General features: G+C 29.6%; 1 long non-coding RNA gene across 1 annotated transcript; it reads right to left on the reverse strand.

Moving 5' to 3' along the window:
- Window positions 1–978: 978 nt before the first annotated feature.
- LOC127835076 (uncharacterized) lies at window positions 979–5,208 on the reverse strand. Its single transcript, XR_008028333.1, has 4 exons — window positions 5,131–5,208; window positions 3,810–3,889; window positions 3,170–3,391; window positions 979–2,125 (listed from the first exon to the last, which is right to left on the reverse strand). It is a non-coding gene; the product is annotated as an uncharacterized LOC127835076 (long non-coding RNA).
- Between the last annotated feature and the right edge of the window lie 783 nt (window positions 5,209–5,991).

Consider the following 5,991-nt stretch of genomic DNA (forward strand, 5'->3'; position numbering starts at 1 on the left):
CATTATGGTCGACTGTCCTGTCATCATCATGGTGATAAAATGTGATTTTAATAAGTGAACTGCTTATAAACATAGGGCAGAAATATCATTGATAAAATACTGATGAACATAGCATACAAGTGCCCTGAAATGCCATGAGAATATGTATTTGAGTTTTAAGTGTGTACGGTATTGTGAATTTTGTTAATTGTTTTGTTATAAAAATATAGGATCCAAAGTATTCAATCATAGATTACTCTGAAAAAGAAGAATAAGTAAAAAACTTGTCTGGCAAATAACTACATAAACAATGGGCCAAGTTCAAGATTTTTTTGTCACAAGTCAAGACCATTAACAGAAATTGTTGACTCTTATAGGTGTTATGTATCATGATTTGTGTTAAGTTTTTTATGGGAGACCCATGGTCAAACATGGTGAATTAATTGTTTTGTTATTACAATAGAGGATCCAAAGTATTTGATCATATGTCACTCTGAAACAGAAGAATTTGTGAAAACCTTGTCTGGCAAATAGCTAAATAAACACTGGGCTCAGCATTTTCCTGATTTTTTGTCACAAGTAAAGACTATGAAAAGGAATTATTGACTCTTTTAGGTAAAAGCTACCATAGTCAATGTTGAGTGCGTGCTGCACACCACATATGTTTATGTTCCATTAACAATGACATCAAAGCACAATGCTATATATAGATTATGTATTGTTTTCCATTGTTTATCAGTCTATAAACAACCATTTATTGTAATAGCCTTACATAAACTGTCATAAAGATGATGCTGTTTATCCATAAATAAAAAATTGGTGGAATTCAGAAATAATTTGATCTGTCAAATGTTGAAAGTTGGAAACATTTATTCAAAATGTTATCAATTATAGTTTTGTTTCATGAATATAGAGTATTATGTTTTGTGTTCATTATGTTATGAATTTTGTTGTTTTGTTTTAAAATGTTTAAATAAATAACATGAAGAAATAAGAAGCTAGTTTGTTCAATTTTGATTTATTATTACATGTATATTACACAGCAAAACATTACTGCAAGAATGTTAAGTGAACACCTTATTATAATACATGTTGAGTTCAACACTGAACAAAAGAATATGCATCAATTAAAAACGACTCATAATACATTATTATATGAAACTGCATCATGATTCAAAAGTTAAAGAGCATATAGACAGCTAAAACCTAAATAGGTGAGCCTTGCCCTGGGAAAATGGGGCTTAATGCATGTGCGTAAATTGTCGTACGAGATTAACATGTGCTGATCATACCAATCAGGCAGACAATTGCTGCTTTATTGTATTTTTTGTTGAAAGGGAGAGAGAAAATCCAGATAAGGCGGAAAGTGTTGCCCCTGATTAGCCTGTGCAGTCCGCACAGCCTAATCTTGGACAACCTTAAGTACATGCATTAAACCCCCTTTTCCAAGAGCGAGGCTCAAATATTTATTAAATGATTGATTAAGTCATCCACATAACATCTTTTAAGAAACTTTCAGTAAAACATGTTTATTTGATGACAGGCACGGCAAAATCAGTAGTAAATTCATAGTATTAATTTGTGTTACATTATAATACTTACATATTGTTGCTGGTTATAAATGTGGAAAAAGTTTGAATATGCATTGCTAAAATACATGTTAATTTTTTAAGAACTGCCCCTTTTATTTAAGGAATACTGTATGTATGCCCTTGTAATATTTCTGACAAAAGAACAAGATAAATAAATAATGATTAATAGAACAGTAAACTTGGTTTTCATTTTGTATACAAAGGATAATTATGTTCTTATTATTTACACTATATTGAAAGAAATAAGATTACATCATTTAATAAAGAATGCATTACTGAAGCTTCAAATTTAAAACAACCGTTTATCCACTTAAATGTTGCAAGCATTCTTAAACAACAAGACTAAAAAAGCTGTTAACAATAATTTTATTAACTACTTCCTTTCAAAAAAAAGGCAGGTACAGTTTTGTTGTCGTCCCGTTGAAGGTGTGCATGTATCCAAAGGATGTACTGTGATCAATCTGTGTCCTCCACATCTTCAGTGCCAACACGTTGTTCCGAAACGTTTTCTGGATAAGGAGGGTGAGAGGATCAGTCACCAATTAACCCTTTTTCTGAAAAATATGAACACATAAAAAACTCAAAACCCCTTGCTAAATCTATCTATCTATCTATCTATCTATCTATCTATCTATCTATCTATCTATCTATCTATCTATCTATCTATCTATCTATCTATCTATCTATCTATCTATCTATCTATCTATCTATCTATCTATCTATCTATCTATCTATCTATCTATCTATCTATCTATCTATCTATCTATCTATCTATCTATCTATCTATCTATCTATCTATCTATCTATCTATCTATCTATCTATCTATCTATCTATCTATCTATCTATCTATCTATCTATCTATCTATCTATCTATCTATCTATCTATCTATCTATCTATCTATCTATCTATCTATCTATCTATCTATCTATCTATCTATCTATCTATCTATCTATCTATCTATCTATCTATCTATCTATCTATCTATCTATCTATCTATATATATATATATATATATATATATATATATATATAGATATATATATAGATAGTATATATATATATAGATATATTATATATATATATATATATATATATATATATATATATATAGAGATATATATAGATATATATATATATATATATCTATCTATCTACTATATATATATATATATATATATATATATCTATATATATATATATATATATATATATATATATATATATATAGATATTAGCTGTTATTGTCCAACTTTTAAGATGCAGGAACATAATGGCCACTGTTTCGACAGTAAATGAGTTAAATTTTCTACACTTTTAATTTAAGCTGAGACAATTACATGAGTAGTTTTACGTGTTCTATATTCATATTACAAGCAACAATATTTGATAAAGATAAAATGCATTACTTATTCGGTTAAACAGGCCCACAGACAAATAAAATATTTGATATAGATAAAATGCATTAATAATTCCGTTAAACAGTCCACAGAAAAATAACATATTTGAAATAGATAAAGTGTATTATTAATTCTGTTAAACAGGCCCACAGAAAAATAAACATGAAAAATGGGTCATATTCAACAACAGTAAACATACTGGTCTCTGGCTTGTACAGTATTGTCAGGCCATGCCACAACAAAGCTCGTCTTCATCATGTTCTACCAAATGGACAATTCTTGCAAACACATCATCATGGTTAGCTTGAGGATGGTCCCAGCTGGGCCAGGACAGGCTGTCAGTGATAACTGTTGACTGTCTGGCAGCAATTTCCTTCAACAGCTCCTATGCTTCCGTATAAGTAAGGTGGTCTATGATATCCTTGAAAAGACATTTCTGCATTTAACAATAAATGTTTTGAACATAAAGCTCAGAGTGTTGACACAAGATGTAGCTACATGTACATATATAATTTTTTATTTTTCATGACACCATTTTTTAACATTCCTGTCAGATTTTTTTGTAAAATTTCAATATTTACCTAGTGTAGTGTAGGATCATTTTTTAAATTCTTTGCTCATGTAGCAACACAGTTTTACATACAAAGACTTTGTTTTATATATGAACAATTAGTGCGTTGAACTGTGTTTTTTTCTGTTTCCATTCAAGAATATTGTGAAATGACCTAAAAAAAATAATGAAATCTCAACTTGCCTGAATATCTGAAAACATTATCTACAAATTATTTCAATATTCTCAAATGAAATCAACAGAAAAAAATGCAGCTAAATAAGTATACCTTTTCTGTTTCTTGTACCAAAGTGACAAAATCCAGTGATCCCTTCTTCATAAACTTCTTGGTTTAATTATGGTTGTATCCTATTGAAAAGTAAATACAGAATTTAAACCACTTTTTAAAACTATTTATGGTCTCTATTAAAAAAGTGAGTTGTAAATATGTGGTATTATTATCTAATAAGTTTTCTTCAACATTCAGGAAATCAAATCTTGAGAATATTCAAAACAATTGAAAAAAGAGGAATATCCAGAATATTCTTGGTTTTTACAAATATAATGATACATGCATTTCAGATGACCTGTATTTGATTTATTCAAAATACAATGTACTGTTGAAATACACATTTATCAAAATATATACGTGCTTTGCTAAATTAACAAAGAATATACAGATAAAATACTTTAAATAAAGAAACAATAAGATGCACGAAAATAAATTGGGGCGAGTTGTCTCTTGGTTGTAGCGAGTGACCATATCTTTGATGCGAGTTTGTTTTGGGGCAAGTTGGTATTGGGGCGAGTTGTCTGGCGCCAGATACATGCATTTGATGCCATGAATTACTAAACTGTGTGACTATTTTCAAAAATATTTTGGTTATTCAGTTTATTTATAAAATAGCTGTGCAGAAGAAACTGATATAAATACATTAACCCTTTGCATGCTGGGAAATTTGTCATCTGCTAAATGTCATCCGCTGAATTTCTAAAATTAGCCATTTCTTCGATTTTTTTTTCAAAGAATACTATCAGAATAGCAAACAGTTTGGATCCTGATGAGACGCCACGTTCTGTGGCGTCTCATCTGGAACCAAACTGTTTGCAAAGGCCTTCAAAATTTGGTTCCAGCGCTTAAAGGGTTAACTATGAGTTTTGGGTTTAAATTAATAAACTACCAGTACCATTCAAATGCATTTTAGTTAATAATAAATGTCATTGTCATATAACACACAATAATGAATATGTCAATAAATGCACAGCATCTTGAATTGCCTGCCAACAAATAATGTTGTCACTGTCAGTTATGAGGAAAGAAAAAGATACTGTACTGTTTAAATGATCTCAGTACTCCAAGGCTAATGATAAATTTAATTTATTTGCGCGAATACTAAAGTTAATTATGTATTCAACTTGGCTTTTAATTTTAGTCTCTGTCTGTAACTCAAGTGTAAACGAGAGAATCAGTATTTACGCGTTCTGTGATGTATATGCATATACTTATGTAACGAAAACGAATCATTTGATCAGTTATACTATTTTAATCTACTTTTATAAAAAGAAAATCATACGCACTATTGAGTTTTACAATAAAAAACATATTTTACCTTCTTCTTCCGTGTTTGACAATACAGATTCCGCCATATTTGTTGTTGTTGTTGTTGTCACAATGCGTGTTTATATTTAAATTTACATTTAAAATCTATATTTAGTCGGGGAAAAAACCGATCCAAGGGTCAGTGGTTCGAGCCTTGGTGCGGCTTACTTTTTTCTTTCTTATTTTAACTTTATTTTTGTTTTATACTGGAGCACGTTATTTGCGATGTTTAAATTTATGAATTTAAAGCATGAAATGAAAAACTTCCAAAAATGCAATTTAAGTGTGAACAAGCCCCTTTAAGGAGAAGGCTCACAAATTATTTGTCGTATGAATGTGTAAAGTATTTTAAAAGTATCCTCTTACTAGTCGTCTTCATGATAGTATTTATCTTTCAGAATCTCGATACAGATTGCTATCTAGCTTGATGAAACCAACGTCGAAAGAAGTCACATATATTTTATATATATATATATATATATATATATATATATATATATATATATATATATATATATATATATATATATATAAATAAATAAATTATATTATAAATGGTTGTGGATTCATACTGAAGTTGAAAATTCAAGCAAAGATGTATCAATTATTTATTACTACAAATAAGGAAAGAAGAGACACACCATTTGAACGTCAGTATTGAAATGCACTACCTCGTGTTATATGTAAGGCAGACAATAGCATCATTTTATATGTAAGTGATAAGAAATTCAAACACGAACGATATGGCGGCGGATAGAAAAGAAGTTGTTTCAGTTACCAGCGCTGGTGACATGCAGTGGCATTGTAAGTGATTGAAAGAAAGTGCGACGAAAAACAAAAAAGTGACATTATCGCACGGATGGACCTGGAC

This window comes from Dreissena polymorpha, chromosome 6 (genome assembly GCF_020536995.1).
Source record: "Dreissena polymorpha isolate Duluth1 chromosome 6, UMN_Dpol_1.0, whole genome shotgun sequence".
NCBI lineage: Eukaryota > Metazoa > Mollusca > Bivalvia > Myida > Dreissenidae > Dreissena > Dreissena polymorpha.